We start from the raw sequence: 21,828 nt of genomic DNA on the forward strand, positions 1-21,828 counted from the left end.
GACTACCAGTATAAATAACATTCACATGACAAAGTACATCAATTTGACACCAGCATTACCCTAACACAAGCACAGACTTGAGTCATGAAAGCAGTAAGTGCTATTTGTTGGGGTAGTGTTGCTGACCTCAGAAGTCCCTCTTTCCCCTCAAAGAATCTATCTACCATCCACTGAATGCATTGGAAGCCACAATGGAATGAGAATCCAGCTCTGACCTCTGGAACTTTAGGTTTGTGTAATGAAGGTGAATTTCAAAACCTCAGTATGACACTGAACTTTACACACACCCCTTGGAAAGAACAGAGGAAAGTGCTATGCAGGTGGTGTGTTGTTTAGTGTTACCTATTTCCTACACGTAGCTCTTCTTTGGTTCATTGTTTTTATAGCTATGCAATGATACCCAATGTTGCATTTCTTTGAGTTGTTTTGAGATACTGAATTGTTTTGAGCTGTAACTGCAGAATATCATGTGGCAGTTAGTTGAATAATGGAAATTCATTGGAGTCCAACTGTCCTCTCATCAACTGCTAATGGTGCTCATGAATTTGAGATGATTGTTGTCTGTTCATCAAGTACAAAATGTGTGATTAGTTGCCAACCATTATCAAGACCGTTGAAACTTCCTGAAAAAGAAGGTGGAGTGAGGTGGGAGTGGCTTCAGTCAAATTTAAGAAGGGAACATTTCTGAAAGAATATCCACTGCAACAGAGACACAACACGAAGATGCCACAAATAATCATCTGGACCATAGCAAAGGTACAATTCTAATTAAAACATTAAGAGACTGCCAGTTTACATAGTGCATTATTTTCTCACCAGCATTACCCTATTATACATAACATTCACATGACAAAGTACATCAATTTGACACCAGCATTACTCTAACACAAGCACAGACTTGAGTTATGAAAGCAGTAAGTGCTATTTGTTGGGGTAGTGTTGCTGACCTCAGAAGTCCCTCTTTCCCCTCAAAAAATTTATCAGGACAGCCATTCAAGAAAATGGTTGAAGAAAACATTTTGAGAATTTTCTGTAAGTCACTACTATTACCCCAACTGGAGCATTGACTTATCTAGTGAATTCAGTAAGTGCTTCTTGTTGGGGCATTCTTAACTGACAAAATCCACTGAATGCATTGGAAGCCACAATCAAATGAGAATCTAGCTCTGATCACTTCAAATTGAGACACTGATGATTTTTTTGGTTCATAAGTGCTTCTCTTTGGGGTTGTCCTGGTTGTGAGTTCTTCAGCTCTTCTACAGACTACCAGCTTGCATAACATTCACATGACAAAGTACATCAATTTGACACCAGCATTACCCTAACACAAGCACAGACATGAGTTATGAAAGCAGTAAGTGCTATTTGTTGGGGCAGTGTTGCTGATTTCAGAGACCCCTGTTTGCTTCCACAAATTCATTTGGACAACCATTCTAGAACATTATGCTTTTGGAAGTAAAACATTTTGAGAATTTTCTGTAAGTCACTACTATTACCCTGACTAGAGCATTGACTTGTCTGTTGAAATTAGTAAGTGCTACTTGTTGGGGCAGTCTTAACTGACAAAATCCACTGAATGCATCGGAAGCCACAGTTGAATGAGAATCCAGCTCTGATCACTTCAAATGGAGACACTGATGATTTTTTTGGTTCATAAGTGCTTCTCTTTGGGGTTGTCCTGGTTGTGAGTTCTTCAGCTCTTCTACAGACTACCAGCTTGCATAACATTCACATGACAAAGTACATCAATTTGACACCAGCATTACTCTAACACAAGCACAGACTTGAGTTATGAAAGCAGTAAGTGCTATTTGTTGGGGTAGTGTTGCTGATTTCAGAGACCCCTGTTTGCTTCCACAAATTCATTTGGATAAGCATTCTAGAACATTATGCTTTTGGAAGTAAAACTTTTTGAGAATTGTCTATAAGTTGCAACTATTACCCCAACTATAGCATTCACTTGTCTGTTGAACTCAGTAAGTGCTTCTTGTTGGGGCAGTCTTAACTGACAAAATCCACTGAATGCATCGGAAGCCACAGTTGAATGAGAATCCAGCTCTGATCACCTCAAATGGAGACACTGATGATTATTTTGTTCACAAGTGCTTCTCTTTGGGGTTGTCCTGGTTGTAAGTTCTTCAGCTCTTCTACAGACTACCAGTATGCATAACATTCACATGACAATGTACATCAATTTGACACCAGCATTACCCTAACACAAGCACAGACTTGAGTCATGAAAGCAGTAAGTGCTATTTGTTGGGGTAGTGTTGCTGACCTCAGAAGTCCCTCTTTCCCCTCAAAGAATCTATCTACCATCCACTGAATGCATTGGAAGACACAATGGAATGAGAATCCAGCTCTGACCTCTGGAACTTTAGGTTTGTGTAATGAAGGTGAATTTCAAAACCTCAGTATGACACTCAACTTTACACACATCCCTTGGAAAGAACAGAGGAAAGTGCTATGCAGGTGGTGTGTTGTTTAGTGTTACCTATTTCCTACACGTAGCTCTTCTTTGGTTCATTGTTTTTATAGCTATGCAATGATACCCAATGTTGCATTTCTTTGAATTGTTTTGAGATACTGAATTGTTTTGAGCTGTAACTGCAGAATATCATGTGGCAGTTAGTTGAATAATGGAAATTCATTGGAGTCCAACTGTCCTCTCATCAACTGCTAATGGTGCTCATGAATTTGAGATGATCGTTGTCTGTTCATCAAGTACAAAATGTGTGATTAGTTGCCAACCATTATCAAGACCGTTGAAACTTCCTGAAAAAGAAGGTGGAGTGAGGTGGGAGTGGCTTCAGTCAAATTTAAGAAGGGAACATTTCTGAAAGAATATCCACTGCAACAGAGACACAACACGAAGATGCCACAAATAATCATCTGGACCATAGCAAAGGTACAATTCTAATTAAAACATTAAGAGACTGCCAGTTTACATAGTGCATTATTTTCTCACCAGCATTACCCTAATATACATAACATTCACATGACAAAGTACATCAATTTGACACCAGCATTACTCTAACACAAGCACAGACTTGAGTTATGAAAGCAGTAAGTGCTATTTGTTGGGGTAGTGTTGCTGACCTCAGAAGTCCCTCTTTCCCCTCAAAGAATTTATCAGGACAGCCATTCAAGAAAATGGGTGAAGAAAACATTTTGAGAATTTTCTGTAAGTCACTACTATTACCCCAACTGGAGCATTGACTTGTCTAGTGAATTCAGTAAGTGCTTCTTGTTGGGGCATTCTTAACTGACAAAATCCACTGAATGCATTGGAAGCCACAATCAAATGAGAATCCAGCTCTGATCACTTCAAATGGAGACACTGATGATTTTTTTGGTTCCTAAGTGCTTCTCTTTGGGGTTGTCCTGGTTGTGAGTTCTTCAGCACTTCTACAGACTACCAGCTTGCATAACATTCACATGACAAAGTACATCAATTTGACACCAGCATTACCCTAACACAAGCACAGACTTGAGTCATGAAAGCAGTAAGTGCTATTTGTTGGGGTAGTGTTGCTGATTTCAGAGACCCCTGTTTGCTTCCACAAATTCATTTGGATAAGCATTCTAGAACATTATGCTTTTGGAAGTAAAACTTTTTGAGAATTGTCTATAAGTTGCTACTATTACCCCAACTATAGCATTCACTTGTCTGTTGAACTCAGTAAGTGCTTCTTGTTGGGGCAGTCTTAACTGACAAAATCCACTGAATGCATCGGAAGCCACAGTTGAATGAGAATCCAGCTCTGATCACTTCAAATGGAGACACGGATGATTTTTTTGGTTCATAAGTGCTTCTCTTTGGGGTTGTCCTGGTTGTGAGTTCTTCAGCTCTTCTACAGACTACCAGCTTGCATAACATTCACATGACAAAGTACATCAATTTGACACCAGCATTACCCTAACACAAGCACAGACTTGAGTCATGAAAGCAGTAAGTGCTATTTGTTGGGGTAGTGTTGCTGATTTCAGAGACCCCTGTTTGCTTCCACAAATTCATTTGGACAACCATTCTAGAACATTATGCTTTTGGAAGTAAAACATTTTGAGAATTTTCTGTAAGTCACTACTATTACCCTGACTAGAGCATTGACATGTCTGTTGAACTCAGTAAGTGCTACTTGTTGGGGCAGTCTTAACTGACAAAATCCACTGAATGCATCGGAAGCCACAGTTGAATGAGAATCCAGCTCTGATCACCTCAAATGGAGACACTGATGATTTTTTTGGTTCATAAGTGCTTCTCTTTGGGGTTGTCCTGGTTGTGAGTTCTTCAGCTCTTCTACAGACTACCAGCTTGCATAACATTCACATGACAAAGTACATCAATTTGACACCAGCATTACCCTAACACAAGCACAGACTTGAGTCATGAAAGCAGTAAGTGCTATTTGTTGGGGTAGTGTTGCTGATTTCAGAGACCCCTGTTTGCTTCCACAAATTCATTTGGACAACCATTCTAGAACATTATGCTTTTGGAAGTAAAACATTTTGAGAATTTTCTGTAAGTCACTACTATTACCCTGACTAGAGCATTGACATGTCTGTTGAACTCAGTAAGTGCTACTTGTTGGGGCAGTCTTAACTGACAAAATCCACTGAATGCATCGGAAGCCACAGTTGAATGAGAATCCAGCTCTGATCACTTCAAATGGAGACACTGATGATTATTTTGTTCACAAGTGCTTCTCTTTGGGGTTGTCCTGGTTGTAAGTTCTTCAGATCTTCTACAGACTACCAGTATAAATAACATTCACATGACAAAGTACATCAATTTGACACCAGCATTACCCTAACACAAGCACAGACTTGAGTCATGAAAGCAGTAAGTGCTATTTGTTGGGGTAGTGTTGCTGATTTCAGAGACCCCTGTTTGCTTCCACAAATTCATTTGGATAAGCATTCTAGAACATTATGCTTTTGGAAGTAAAACATTTTGAGAATTTTCCGTAAGTCACTACTATTACCCTGACTAGAGCATTGACTTGTCTGTTGAAATTAGTAAGTGCTACTTGTTGGGGCAGTCTTAACTGACAAAATCCACTGAATGCATCGGAAGCCACAGTTGAATGAGAATCCAGCTCTGATCACTTCAAATGGAGACACTGATGATTTTTTTGGTTCATAAGTGCTTCTCTTTGGGGTTGTCCTGGTTGTGAGTTCTTCAGCTCTTCTACAGACTACCAGCTTGCATAACATTCACATGACAAAGTACATCAATTTGACACCAGCATTACCCTAACACAAGCACAGACTTGAGTCATGAAAGCAGTAAGTGCTATTTGTTGGGGTAGTGTTGCTGACCTCAGAAGTCCCTCTTTCCCCTCAAAGAATCTATCTACCATCCACTGAATGCATTGGAAGACACAATGGAATGAGAATCCAGCTCTGACCTCTGGAACTTTAGGTTTGTGTAATGAAGGTGAATTTCAAAACCTCAGTATGACACTCAACTTTACACACATCCCTTGGAAAGAACAGAGGAAAGTGCTATGCAGGTGGTGTGTTGTTTAGTGTTACCTATTTCCTACACGTAGCTCTTCTTTGGTTCATTGTTTTTATAGCTATGCAATGATACCCAATGTTGCATTTCTTTGAATTGTTTTGAGATACTGAATTGTTTTGAGCTGTAACTGCAGAATATCATGTGGCAGTTAGTTGAATAATGGAAATTCATTGGAGTCCAACTGTCCTCTCATCAACTGCTAATGGTGCTCATGAATTTGAGATGATCGTTGTCTGTTCATCAAGTACAAAATGTGTGATTAGTTGCCAACCATTATCAAGACCGTTGAAACTTCCTGAAAAAGAAGGTGGAGTGAGGTGGGAGTGGCTTCAGTCAAATTTAAGAAGGGAACATTTCTGAAAGAATATCCACTGCAACAGAGACACAACACGAAGATGCCACAAATAATCATCTGGACCATAGCAAAGGTACAATTCTAATTAAAACATTAAGAGACTGCCAGTTTACATAGTGCATTATTTTCTCACCAGCATTACCCTAATATACATAACATTCACATGACAAAGTACATCAATTTGACACCAGCATTACTCTAACACAAGCACAGACTTGAGTTATGAAAGCAGTAAGTGCTATTTGTTGGGGTAGTGTTGCTGACCTCAGAAGTCCCTCTTTCCCCTCAAAGAATTTATCAGGACAGCCATTCAAGAAAATGGGTGAAGAAAACATTTTGAGAATTTTCTGTAAGTCACTACTATTACCCCAACTGGAGCATTGACTTGTCTAGTGAATTCAGTAAGTGCTTCTTGTTGGGGCATTCTTAACTGACAAAATCCACTGAATGCATTGGAAGCCACAATCAAATGAGAATCCAGCTCTGATCACTTCAAATGGAGACACTGATGATTTTTTTGGTTCCTAAGTGCTTCTCTTTGGGGTTGTCCTGGTTGTGAGTTCTTCAGCACTTCTACAGACTACCAGCTTGCATAACATTCACATGACAAAGTACATCAATTTGACACCAGCATTACCCTAACACAAGCACAGACTTGAGTCATGAAAGCAGTAAGTGCTATTTGTTGGGGTAGTGTTGCTGATTTCAGAGACCCCTGTTTGCTTCCACAAATTCATTTGGATAAGCATTCTAGAACATTATGCTTTTGGAAGTAAAACATTTTGAGAATTGTCTATAAGTCGCTACTATTACCCCAACTATAGCATTCACTTGTCTGTTGAAATTAGTAAGTGCTACTTGTTGGGGCAGTCTTAACTGACAAAATCCACTGAATGCATCGGAAGCCACAGTTGAATGAGAATCCAGCTCTGATCACCTCAAATGGAGACACTGATGATTATTTTGTTCACAAGTGCTTCTCTTTGGGGTTGTCCTGGTTGTAAGTTCTTCAGATCTTCTACAGACTACCAGTATAAATAACATTCACATGACAAAGTACATCAATTTGACACCAGCATTACCCTAACACAAGCACAGACTTGAGTCATGAAAGCAGTAAGTGCTATTTGTTGGGGTAGTGTTGCTGATTTCAGAGACCCCTGTTTGCTTCCACAAATTCATTTGGACAACCATTCTAGAACATTATGCTTTTGGAAGTAAAACATTTTGAGAATTTTCTGTAAGTCACTACTATTACCCTGACTAGAGCATTGACTTGTCTGTTGAAATTAGTAAGTGCTACTTGTTGGGGCAGTCTTAACTGACAAAATCCACTGAATGCATCGGAAGCCACAGTTGAATGAGAATCCAGCTCTGATCACCTCAAATGGAGACACTGATGATTTTTTTGGTTCATAAGTGCTTCTCTTTGGGGTTGTCCTGGTTGTGAGTTCTTCAGCTCTTCTACAGACTACCAGCTTGCATAACATTCACATGACAAAGTACATCAATTTGACACCAGCATTACCCTAACACAAGCACAGACTTGAGTCATGAAAGCAGTAAGTGCTATTTGTTGGGGTAGTGTTGCTGACCTCAGAAGTCCCTCTTTCCCCTCAAAGAATCTATCTACCATCCACTGAATGCATTGGAAGACACAATGGAATGAGAATCCAGCTCTGACCTCTGGAACTTTAGGTTTGTGTAATGAAGGTGAATTTCAAAACCTCAGTATGACACTCAACTTTACACACATCCCTTGGAAAGAACAGAGGAAAGTGCTATGCAGGTGGTGTGTTGTTTAGTGTTACCTATTTCCTACACGTAGCTCTTCTTTGGTTCATTGTTTTTATAGCTATGCAATGATACCCAATGTTGCATTTCTTTGAATTGTTTTGAGATACTGAATTGTTTTGAGCTGTAACTGCAGAATATCATGTGGCAGTTAGTTGAATAATGGAAATTCATTGGAGTCCAACTGTCCTCTCATCAACTGCTAATGGTGCTCATGAATTTGAGATGATCGTTGTCTGTTCATCAAGTACAAAATGTGTGATTAGTTGCCAACCATTATCAAGACCGTTGAAACTTCCTGAAAAAGAAGGTGGAGTGAGGTGGGAGTGGCTTCAGTCAAATTTAAGAAGGGAACATTTCTGAAAGAATATCCACTGCAACAGAGACACAACACGAAGATGCCACAAATAATCATCTGGAACATAGCAAAGGTACAATTCTAATTAAAACATTAAGAGACTGCCAGTTTACATAGTGCATTATTTTCTCACCAGCATTACCCTAATATACATAACATTCACATGACAAAGTACATCCATTTGACACCAGCATTACTCTAACACAAGCACAGACTTGAGTTATGAAAGCAGTAAGTGCTATTTGTTGGGGTAGTGTTGCTGACCTCAGAAGTCCCTCTTTCCCCTCAAAAAATTTATCAGGACAGCCATTCAAGAAAATGGTTGAAGAAAACATTTTGAGAATTTTCTGTAAGTTACTACTATTACCCCAACTGGAGCATTGACTTGTCTAGTGAATTCAGTAAGTGCTTCTTGTTGGGGCATTCTTAACTGACAAAATCCACTGAATGCATTGGAAGCCACAATCAAATGAGAATCTAGCTCTGATCACTTCAAATTGAGACACTGATGATTTTTTTGGTTCATAAGTGCTTCTCTTTGGGGTTGTCCTGGTTGTGAGTTCTTCAGCTCTTCTACAGACTACCAGCTTGCATAACATTCACATGACAAAGTACATCAATTTGACACCAGCATTACCCTAACACAAGCACAGACATGAGTTATGAAAGCAGTAAGTGCTATTTGTTGGGGCAGTGTTGCTGATTTCAGAGACCCCTGTTTGCTTCAACAAATTCATTTGGACAACCATTCTAGAACATTATGCTTTTGGAAGTAAAACATTTTGAGAATTTTCTGTAAGTCACTACTATTACCCTGACTAGAGCATTGACTTGTCTGTTGAAATTAGTAAGTGCTACTTGTTGGGGCAGTCTTAACTGACAAAATCCACTGAATGCATCGGAAGCCACAGTTGAATGAGAATCCAGCTCTGATCACTTCAAATGGAGACACTGATGATTTTTTTGGTTCATAAGTGCTTCTCTTTGGGGTTGTCCTGGTTGTGAGTTCTTCAGCTCTTCTACAGACTACCAGCTTGCATAACATTCACATGACAAAGTACATCAATTTGACACCAGCATTACCCTAACACAAGCACAGACTTGAGTCATGAAAGCAGTAAGTGCTATTTGTTGGGGCAGTGTTGCTGATTTCAGAGACCCCTGTTTGCTTCCACAAATTCATTTGGACAACCATTCTAGAACATTATGCTTTTGGAAGTAAAACATTTTGAGAATTTTCTGTAAGTCACTACTATTACCCTGACTAGAGCATTGACATGTCTGTTGAACTCAGTAAGTGCTACTTGTTGGGGCAGTCTTAACTGACAAAATCCACTGAATGCATCGGAAGCCACAGTTGAATGAGAATCCAGCTCTGATCACCTCAAATGGAGACACTGATGATTATTTTGTTCACAAGTGCTTCTCTTTGGGGTTGTCCTGGTTGTAAGTTCTTCAGCTCTTCTACAGACTACCAGTATGCATAACATTCACATGACAAAGTACATCAATTTGACACCAGCATTACCCTAACACAAGCACAGACTTGAGTCATGAAAGCAGTAAGTGCTATTTGTTGGGGTAGTGTTGCTGATTTCAGAGACCCCTGTTTGCTTCCACAAATTCATTTGGATAAGCATTCTAGAACATTATGCTTTTGGAAGTAAAACATTTTGAGAATTTTCTGTAAGTCACTACTATTACCCTGACTAGAGCATTGACTTGTCTGTTGAAATTAGTAAGTGCTACTTGTTGGGGCAGTCTTAACTGACAAAATCCACTGAATGCATCGGAAGCCACAGTTGAATGAGAATCCAGCTCTGATCACTTCAAATGGAGACACTGATGATTTTTTTGGTTCATAAGTGCTTCTCTTTGGGGTTGTCCTGGTTGTGAGTTCTTCAGCTCTTCTACAGACTACCAGCTTGCATAACATTCACATGACAAAGTACATCAATTTGACACCAGCATTACCCTAACACAAGCACAGACTTGAGTCATGAAAGCAGTAAGTGCTATTTGTTGGGGTAGTGTTGCTGATTTCAGAGACCCCTGTTTGCTTCCACAAATTCATTTGGACAACCATTCTAGAACATTATGCTTTTGGAAGTAAAACATTTTGAGAATTTTCTGTAAGTCACTACTATTACCCTGACTAGAGCATTGACATGTCTGTTGAACTTAGTAAGTGCTACTTGTTGGGGCAGTCTTAACTGACAAAATCCACTGAATGCATCGGAAGCCACAGTTGAATGAGAATCCAGCTCTGATCACCTCAAATGGAGACACTGATGATTATTTTGTTCACAAGTGCTTCTCTTTGGGGTTGTCCTGGTTGTAAGTTCTTCAGATCTTCTACAGACTACCAGTATAAATAACATTCACATGACAAAGTACATCAATTTGACACCAGCATTACCCTAACACAAGCACAGACTTGAGTCATGAAAGCAGTAAGTGCTATTTGTTGGGGTAGTGTTGCTGACCTCAGAAGTCCCTCTTTCCCCTCAAAGAATCTATCTACCATCCACTGAATGCATTGGAAGACACAATGGAATGAGAATCCAGCTCTGACCTCTGGAACTTTAGGTTTGTGTAATGAAGGTGAATTTCAAAACCTCAGTATGACACTCAACTTTACACACATCCCTTGGAAAGAACAGAGGAAAGTGCTATGCAGGTGGTGTGTTGTTTAGTGTTACCTATTTCCTACACGTAGCTCTTCTTTGGTTCATTGTTTTTATAGCTATGCAATGATACCCAATGTTGCATTTCTTTGAATTGTTTTGAGATACTGAATTGTTTTGAGCTGTAACTGCAGAATATCATGTGGCAGTTAGTTGAATAATGGAAATTCATTGGAGTCCAACTGTCCTCTCATCAACTGCTAATGGTGCTCATGAATTTGAGATGATCGTTGTCTGTTCATCAAGTACAAAATGTGTGATTAGTTGCCAACCATTATCAAGACCGTTGAAACTTCCTGAAAAAGAAGGTGGAGTGTGGTGGGAGTGGCTTCAGTCAAATTTAAGAAGGGAACATTTCTGAAAGAATATCCACTGCAACAGAGACACAACACGAAGATGCCACAAATAATCATCTGGAACATAGCAAAGGTACAATTCTAATTAAAACATTAAGAGACTGCCAGTTTACATAGTGCATTATTTTCTCACCAGCATTACCCTAATATACATAACATTCACATGACAAAGTACATCAATTTGACACCAGCATTACCCTAACACAAGCACAGACTTGAGTCATGAAAGCAGTAAGTGCTATTTGTTGGGGTAGTGTTGCTGATTTCAGAGACCCCTGTTTGCTTCCACAAATTCATTTGGATAAGGATTCTAGAACATTATGCTTTTGGAAGTAAAACATTTTGAGAATTTTCTGTAAGTCACTACTATTACCCTGACTAGAGCATTGACATGTCTGTTGAACTTAGTAAGTGCTACTTGTTGGGGCAGTCTTAACTGACAAAATCCACTGAATGCATCGGAAGCCACAGTTGAATGAGAATCCAGCTCTGATCACCTCAAATGGAGACACTGATGATTATTTTGTTCACAAGTGCTTCTCTTTGGGGTTGTCCTGGTTGTAAGTTCTTCAGCTCTTCTACAGACTACCAGTATGCATAACATTCACATGACAAAGTACATCAATTTGACACCAGCATTACCCTAACACAAGCACAGACTTGAGTCATGAAAGCAGTAAGTGCTATTTGTTGGGGTAGTGTTGCTGATTTCAGAGACCCCTGTTTGCTTCCACAAATTCATTTGGATAAGCATTCTAGAACATTATGCTTTTGGAAGTAAAACATTTTGAGAATTTTCTGTAAGTCACTACTATTACCCTGACTAGAGCATTGACTTGTCTGTTGAAATTAGTAAGTGCTACTTGTTGGGGCAGTCTTAACTGACAAAATCCACTGAATGCATCGGAAGCCACAGTTGAATGAGAATCCAGCTCTGATCACTTCAAATGGAGACACTGATGATTTTTTTGGTTCATAAGTGCTTCTCTTTGGGGTTGTCCTGGTTGTGAGTTCTTCAGCTCTTCTACAGACTACCAGCTTGCATAACATTCACATGACAAAGTACATCAATTTGACACCAGCATTACCCTAACACAAGCACAGACTTGAGTCATGAAAGCAGTAAGTGCTATTTGTTGGGGTAGTGTTGCTGATTTCAGAGACCCCTGTTTGCTTCCACAAATTCATTTGGACAACCATTCTAGAACATTATGCTTTTGGAAGTAAAACATTTTGAGAATTTTCTGTAAGTCACTACTATTACCCTGACTAGAGCATTGACATGTCTGTTGAACTTAGTAAGTGCTACTTGTTGGGGCAGTCTTAACTGACAAAATCCACTGAATGCATCGGAAGCCACAGTTGAATGAGAATCCAGCTCTGATCACCTCAAATGGAGACACTGATGATTATTTTGTTCACAAGTGCTTCTCTTTGGGGTTGTCCTGGTTGTAAGTTCTTCAGATCTTCTACAGACTACCAGTATAAATAACATTCACATGACAAAGTACATCAATTTGACACCAGCATTACCCTAACACAAGCACAGACTTGAGTCATGAAAGCAGTAAGTGCTATTTGTTGGGGTAGTGTTGCTGACCTCAGAAGTCCCTCTTTCCCCTCAAAGAATCTATCTACCATCCACTGAATGCATTGGAAGACACAATGGAATGAGAATCCAGCTCTGACCTCTGGAACTTTAGGTTTGTGTAATGAAGGTGAATTTCAAAACCTCAGTATGACACTCAACTTTACACACATCCCTTGGAAAGAACAGAGGAAAGTGCTATGCAGGTGGTGTGTTGTTTAGTGTTACCTATTTCCTACACGTAGCTCTTCTTTGGTTCATTGTTTTTATAGCTATGCAATGATACCCAATGTTGCATTTCTTTGAATTGTTTTGAGATACTGAATTGTTTTGAGCTGTAACTGCAGAATATCATGTGGCAGTTAGTTGAATAATGGAAATTCATTGGAGTCCAACTGTCCTCTCATCAACTGCTAATGGTGCTCATGAATTTGAGATGATCGTTGTCTGTTCATCAAGTACAAAATGTGTGATTAGTTGCCAACCATTATCAAGACCGTTGAAACTTCCTGAAAAAGAAGGTGGAGTGAGGTGGGAGTGGCTTCAGTCAAATTTAAGAAGGGAACATTTCTGAAAGAATATCCACTGCAACAGAGACACAACACGAAGATGCCACAAATAATCATCTGGACCATAGCAAAGGTACAATTCTAATTAAAACATTAAGAGACTGCCAGTTTACATAGTGCATTATTTTCTCACCAGCATTACCCTAATATACATAACATTCACATGACAAAGTACATCAATTTGACACCAGCATTACTCTAACACAAGCACAGACTTGAGTTATGAAAGCAGTAAGTGCTATTTGTTGGGGTAGTGTTGCTGACCTCAGAAGTCCCTCTTTCCCCTCAAAGAATTTATCAGGACAGCCATTCAAGAAAATGGTTGAAGAAAACATTTTGAGAATTTTCTGTAAGTCACTACTATTACCCCAACTGGAGCATTGACTTGTCTAGTGAATTCAGTAAGTGCTTCTTGTTGGGGCATTCTTAACTGACAAAATCCACTGAATGCATTGGAAGCCACAATCAAATGAGAATCCAGCTCTGATCACTTCAAATGGAGACACTGATGATTTTTTTGGTTCATAAGTGCTTCTCTTTGGGGTTGTCCTGGTTGTGAGTTCTTCAGCTCTTCTACAGACTACCAGCTTGCATAACATTCACATGACAAAGTACATCAATTTGACACCAGCATTACCCTAACACAAGCACAGACTTGAGTCATGAAAGCAGTAAGTGCTATTTGTTGGGGCAGTGTTGCTGATTTCAGGGACCCCTGTTTGCTTCCACAAATTCATTTGGACAACCATTCTAGAACATTATGCTTTTGGAAGTAAAACATTTTGAGAATTTTCTGTAAGTCACTACTATTACCCTGACTAGAGCATTGACATGTCTGTTGAACTCAGTAAGTGCTACTTGTTGGGGCAGTCTTAACTGACAAAATCCACCGAATGCATCGGAAGCCACAGTTGAATGAGAATCCAGCTCTGATCACCTCAAATGGAGACACTGATGATTATTTTGTTCACAAGTGCTTCTCTTTGGGGTTGTCCTGGTTGTAAGTTCTTCAGCTCTTCTACAGACTACCAGTATGCATAACATTCACATGACAAAGTACATCAATTTGACACCAGCATTACCCTAACACAAGCACAGACTTGAGTCATGAAAGCAGTAAGTGCTATTTGTTGGGGTAGTGTTGCTGATTTCAGAGACCCCTGTTTGCTTCCACAAATTCATTTGGATAAGCATTCTAGAACATTATGCTTTTGGAAGTAAAACATTTTGAGAATTTTCTGTAAGTCACTACTATTACCCTGACTAGAGCATTGACTTGTCTGTTGAAATTAGTAAGTGCTACTTGTTGGGGCAGTCTTAACTGACAAAATCCACTGAATGCATCGGAAGCCACAGTTGAATGAGAATCCAGCTCTGATCACTTCAAATGGAGACACTGATGATTTTTTTGGTTCATAAGTGCTTCTCTTTGGGGTTGTCCTGGTTGTGAGTTCTTCAGCTCTTCTACAGACTACCAGCTTGCATAACATTCACATGACAAAGTACATCAATTTGACACCAGCATTACCCTAACACAAGCACAGACTTGAGTCATGAAAGCAGTAAGTGCTATTTGTTGGGGTAGTGTTGCTGATTTCAGAGACCCCTGTTTGCTTCCACAAATTCATTTGGACAACCATTCTAGAACATTATGCTTTTGGAAGTAAAACATTTTGAGAATTTTCTGTAAGTCACTACTATTACCCTGACTAGAGCATTGACATGTCTGTTGAACTTAGTAAGTGCTACTTGTTGGGGCAGTCTTAACTGACAAAATCCACTGAATGCATCGGAAGCCACAGTTGAATGAGAATCCAGCTCTGATCACCTCAAATGGAGACACTGATGATTATTTTGTTCACAAGTGCTTCTCTTTGGGGTTGTCCTGGTTGTAAGTTCCTCAGATCTTCTACAGACTACCAGTATAAATAACATTCACATGACAAAGTACATCAATTTGACACCAGCATTACCCTAACACAAGCACAGACTTGAGTCATGAAAGCAGTAAGTGCTATTTGTTGGGGTAGTGTTGCTGACCTCAGAAGTCCCTCTTTCCCCTCAAAGAATCTATCTACCATCCACTGAATGCATTGGAAGACACAATGGAATGAGAATCCAGCTCTGACCTCTGGAACTTTAGGTTTGTGTAATGAAGGTGAATTTCAAAACCTCAGTATGACACTCAACTTTACACACATCCCTTGGAAAGAACAGAGGAAAGTGCTATGCAGGTGGTGTGTTGTTTAGTGTTACCTATTTCCTACACGTAGCTCTTCTTTGGTTCATTGTTTTTATAGCTATGCAATGATACCCAATGTTGCATTTCTTTGAATTGTTTTGAGATACTGAATTGTTTTGAGCTGTAACTGCAGAATATCATGTGGCAGTTAGTTGAATAATGGAAATTCATTGGAGTCCAACTGTCCTCTCATCAACTGCTAATGGTGCTCATGAATTTGAGATGATCGTTGTCTGTTCATCAAGTACAAAATGTGTGATTAGTTGCCAACCATTATCAAGACCGTTGAAACTTCCTGAAAAAGAAGGTGGAGTGAGGTGGGAGTGGCTTCAGTCAAATTTAAGAAGGGAACATTTCTGAAAGAATATCCACTGCAACAGAGACACAACACGAAGTTGCCACAAATAATCATCTGGACCATAGTAAAGGTACAATTCTAATTAAAACATTAAGAGACTGCCAGTTTACATAGTGCATTATTTTCTCACCAGCATTACCCTAATATACATAACATTCACATGACAAAGTACATCAATTTGACACCAGCATTACTCTAACACAAGCACAGACTTGAGTTATGAAAGCAGTAAGTGCTATTTGTTGGGGTAGTGTTGCTGACCTCAGAAGTCCCTCTTTCCCCTCAAAGAATTTATCAGGACAGCCATTCAAGAAAATGGTTGAAGAAAACATTTTGAGAATTTTCTGTAAGTCACTACTATTACCCCAACTGGAGCATTGACTTGTCTAGTGAATTCAGTAAGTGCTTCTTGTTGGGGCATTCTTAACTGACAAAATCCACTGAATGCATTGGAAGCCACAATCAAATGAGAATCCAGCTCTGATCACTTCAAATGGAGACACTGATGATTTTTTTGGTTCATAAGTGCTTCTCTTTGGGGTTGTCCTGGTTGTGAGTTCTTCAGCTCTTCTACAGACTACCAGCTTGCATAACATTCACATGACAAAGTACATCAATTTGACACCAGCATTACCCTAACACAAGCACAGACTTGAGTCATGAAAGCAGTAAGTGCTATTTGTTGGGGCAGTGTTGCTGATTTCAGAGACCCCTGTTTGCTTCCACAAATTCATTTGGACAACCATTCTAGAACATTATGCTTTTGGAAGTAAAACATTTTGAGAATTTTCTGTAAGTCACTACTATTACCCTGACTAGAGCATTGACATGTCTGTTGAACTCAGTAAGTGCTACTTGTTGGGGCAGTCTTAACTGACAAAATCCACCGAATGCATCGGAAGCCACAGTTGAATGAGAATCCAGCTCTGATCACCTCAAATGGAGACACTGATGATTATTTTGTTCACAAGTGCTTCTCTTTGGGGTTGTCCTGGTTGTAAGTTCTTCAGCTCTTCTACAGACTACCAGTATGCATAACATTCACATGACAAAGTACATCAATTTGACACCAGCATTACCCTAACACAAGCACAGACTTGAGTCATGAAAGCAGTAAGTGCTATTTGTTGGGGTAGTGTTGCTGATTTCAGAGACCCCTGTTTGCTTCCACAAATTCATTTGGATAAGCATTCTAGAACATTATGCTTTTGGAAGTAAAACATTTTGAGAATTTTCTGTAAGTCACTACTATTACCCTGACTAGAGCATTGACTTGTCTGTTGAAATTAGTAAGTGCTACTTGTTGGGGCAGTCTTAACTGACAAAATCCACTGAATGCATCGGAAGCCACAGTTGAATGAGAATCCAGCTCTGATCACTTCAAATGGAGACACTGATGATTTTTTTGGTTCATAAGTGCTTCTCTTTGGGGTTGTCCTGGTTGTGAGTTCTTCAGCTCTTCTACAGACTACCAGCTTGCATAACATTCACATGACAAAGTACATCAATTTGACACCAGCATTACCCTAACACAAGCACAGACTTGAGTCATGAAAGCAGTAAGTGCTATTTGTTGGGGTAGTGTTGCTGATTTCAGAGACCCCTGTTTGCTTCCACAAATTCATTTGGACAACCATTCTAGAACATTATGCTTTTGGAAGTAAAACATTTTGAGAATTTTCTGTAAGTCACTACTATTACCCTGACTAGAGCATTGACATGTCTGTTGAACTTAGTAAGTGCTACTTGTTGGGGCAGTCTTAACTGACAAAATCCACTGAATGCATCGGAAGCCACAGTTGAATGAGAATCCAGCTCTGATCACCTCAAATGGAGACACTGATGATTATTTTGTTCACAAGTGCTTCTCTTTGGGGTTGTCCTGGTTGTAAGTTCTTCAGATCTTCTACAGACTACCAGTATAAATAACATTCACATGACAAAGTACATCAATTTGACACCAGCATTACCCTAACACAAGCACAGACTTGAGTCATGAAAGCAGTAAGTGCTATTTGTTGGGGTAGTGTTGCTGACCTCAGAAGTCCCTCTTTCCCCTCAAAGAATCTATCTACCATCCACTGAATGCATTGGAAGACACAATGGAATGAGAATCCAGCTCTGACCTCTGGAACTTTAGGTTTGTGTAATGAAGGTGAATTTCAAAACCTCAGTATGACACTCAACTTTACACACATCCCTTGGAAAGAACAGAGGAAAGTGCTATGCAGGTGGTGTGTTGTTTAGTGTTACCTATTTCCTACACGTAGCTCTTCTTTGGTTCATTGTTTTTATAGCTATGCAATGATACCCAATGTTGCATTTCTTTGAATTGTTTTGAGATACTGAATTGTTTTGAGCTGTAACTGCAGAATATCATGTGGCAGTTAGTTGAATAATGGAAATTCATTGGAGTCCAACTGTCCTCTCATCAACTGCTAATGGTGCTCATGAATTTGAGATGATCGTTGTCTGTTCATCAAGTACAAAATGTGTGATTAGTTGCCAACCATTATCAAGACCGTTGAAACTTCCTGAAAAAGAAGGTGGAGTGAGGTGGGAGTGGCTTCAGTCAAATTTAAGAAGGGAACATTTCTGAAAGAATATCCACTGCAACAGAGACACAACACGAAGTTGCCACAAATAATCATCTGGACCATAGTAAAGGTACAATTCTAATTAAAACATTAAGAGACTGCCAGTTTACATAGTGCATTATTTTCTCACCAGCATTACCCTAATATACATAACATTCACATGACAAAGTACATCAATTTGACACCAGCATTACTCTAACACAAGCACAGACTTGAGTTATGAAAGCAGTAAGTGCTATTTGTTGGGGTAGTGTTGCTGACCTCAGAAGTCCCTCTTTCCCCTCAAAGAATTTATCAGGACAGCCATTCAAGAAAATGGTTGAAGAAAACATTTTGAGAATTTTCTGTAAGTCACTACTATTACCCCAACTGGAGCATTGACTTGTCTAGTGAATTCAGTAAGTGCTACTTGTTGGGGCAGTCTTAAGCACTTCTACAGACTACCAGCTTGCATAACATTCACATGACAAAGTACATCAATTTGACACCAGCATTACCCGAACACAAGCACAGACTTGAGTCATGAAAGCAGTAAGTGCTATTTGTTGGGGTAGTGTTGCTGATTTCAGAGACCCCTGTTTGCTTCCACAAATTCATTTGGACAACCATTCTAGAACATTATGCTTTTGGAAGTAAAACATTTTGAGAATTTTCTGTAAGTCACTACTATTACCCTGACTAGAGCATTGACATGTCTGTTGAACTCAGTAAGTGCTACTTGTTGGGGCAGTCTTAACTGACAAAATCCACTGAATGCATCGGAAGCCACAGTTGAATGAGAATCCAGCTCTGATCACTTCAAATGGAGACACTGATGATTATTTTGTTCACAAGTGCTTCTCTTTGGGGTTGTCCTGGTTGTAAGTTCTTCAGATCTTCTACAGACTACCAGTATAAATAACATTCACATGACAAAGTACATCAATTTGACACCAGCATTACCCTAACACAAGCACAGACTTGAGTCATGAAAGCAGTAAGTGCTATTTGTTGGGGTAGTGTTGCTGATTTCAGAGACCCCTGTTTGCTTCCACAAATTCATTTGGATAAGCATTCTAGAACATTATGCTTTTGGAAGTAAAACATTTTGAGAATTTTCCGTAAGTCACTACTATTACCCTGACTAGAGCATTGACTTGTCTGTTGAAATTAGTAAGTGCTACTTGTTGGGGCAGTCTTAACTGACAAAATCCACTGAATGCATCGGAAGCCACAGTTGAATGAGAATCCAGCTCTGATCACTTCAAATGGAGACACTGATGATTTTTTTGGTTCATAAGTGCTTCTCTTTGGGGTTGTCCTGGTTGTGAGTTCTTCAGCTCTTCTACAGACTACCAGCTTGCATAACATTCACATGACAAAGTACATCAATTTGACACCAGCATTACCCTAACACAAGCACAGACTTGAGTCATGAAAGCAGTAAGTGCTATTTGTTGGGGTAGTGTTGCTGACCTCAGAAGTCCCTCTTTCCCCTCAAAGAATCTATCTACCATCCACTGAATGCATTGGAAGACACAATGGAATGAGAATCCAGCTCTGACCTCTGGAACTTTAGGTTTGTGTAATGAAGGTGAATTTCAAAACCTCAGTATGACACTCAACTTTACACACATCCCTTGGAAAGAACAGAGGAAAGTGCTATGCAGGTGGTGTGTTGTTTAGTGTTACCTATTTCCTACACGTAGCTCTTCTTTGGTTCATTGTTTTTATAGCTATGCAATGATACCCAATGTTGCATTTCTTTGAATTGTTTTGAGATACTGAATTGTTTTGAGCTGTAACTGCAGAATATCATGTGGCAGTTAGTTGAATAATGGAAATTCATTGGAGTCCAACTGTCCTCTCATCAACTGCTAATGGTGCTCATGAATTTGAGATGATCGTTGTCTGTTCATCAAGTACAAAATGTGTGATTAGTTGCCAACCATTATCAAGACCGTTGAAACTTCCTGAAAAAGAAGGTGGAGTGAGGTGGGAGTGGCTTCAGTCAAATTTAAGAAGGGAACATTTCTGAAAGAATATCCACTGCAACAGAGACACAACACGAAGATGCCACAAATAATCATCTGGACCATAGCAAAGGTACAATTCTAATTAAAACATTAAGAGACTGCCAGTTTACATAGTGCATTATTTTCTCACCAGCATTACCCTAATATACATAACATTCACATGACAAAGTACATCAATTTGACACCAGCATTACTCTAACACAAGCACAGACTTGAGTTATGAAAGCAGTAAGTGCTATTTGTTGGGGTAGTGTTGCTGACCTCAGAAGTCCCTCTTTCCCCTCAAAGAATTTATCAGGACAGCCATTCAAGAAAATGGGTGAAGAAAACATTTTGAGAATTTTCTGTAAGTCACTACTATTACCCCAACTGGAGCATTGACTTGTCTAGTGAATTCAGTAAGTGCTTCTTGTTGGGGCATTCTTAACTGACAAAATCCACTGAATGCATTGGAAGCCACAATCAAATGAGAATCCAGCTCTGATCACTTCAAATGGAGACACTGATGATTTTTTTGGTTCATAAGTGCTTCTCTTTGGGGTTGTCCTGGTTGTGAGTTCTTCAGCACTTCTACAGACTACCAGCTTGCATAACATTCACATGACAAAGTACATCAATTTGACACCAGCATTACCCTAACACAAGCACAGACTTGAGTCATGAAAGCAGTAAGTGCTATTTGTTGGGGTAGTGTTGCTGATTTCAGAGACCCCTGTTTGCTTCCACAAATTCATTTGGACAACCATTCTAGAACATTATGCTTTTGGAAGTAAAACATTTTGAGAATTTTCTGTAAGTCACTACTATTACCCTGACTAGAGCATTGACTTGTCTGTTGAAATTAGTAAGTGCTACTTGTTGGGGCAGTCTTAACTGACAAAATCCACTGAATGCATCGGAAGCCACAGTTGAATGAGAATCCAGCTCTGATCACCTCAAATGGAGACACTGATGATTTTTTTGGTTCATAAGTGCTTCTCTTTGGGGTTGTCCTGGTTGTGAGTTCTTCAGCTCTTCTACAGACTACCAGCTTGCATAACATTCACATGACAAAGTACATCAATTTGACACCAGCATTACCCTAACACAAGCACAGACTTGAGTCATGAAAGCAGTAAGTGCTATTTGTTGGGGTAGTGTTGCTGATTTCAGAGACCCCTGTTTGCTTCCACAAATTCATTTGGACAACCATTCTAGAACATTATGCTTTTGGAAGTAAAACATTTTGAGAATTTTCTGTAAGTCACTACTATTACCCTGACTAGAGCATTGACATGTCTGTTGAACTTAGTAAGTGCTACTTGTTGGGGCAGTCTTAACTGACAAAATCCACTGAATGCATCGGAAGCCACAGTTGAATGAGAATCCAGCTCTGATCACCTCAA

Source organism: Trachinotus anak, unplaced genomic scaffold (assembly GCF_046630095.1).
Source record: "Trachinotus anak isolate AG129_WGS33_773 ecotype Australia unplaced genomic scaffold, CSIRO_AGI_Tana_v1 ptg000007l, whole genome shotgun sequence".
In the NCBI taxonomy this organism is placed as follows: Eukaryota; Metazoa; Chordata; class Actinopteri; order Carangiformes; family Carangidae; genus Trachinotus; species Trachinotus anak.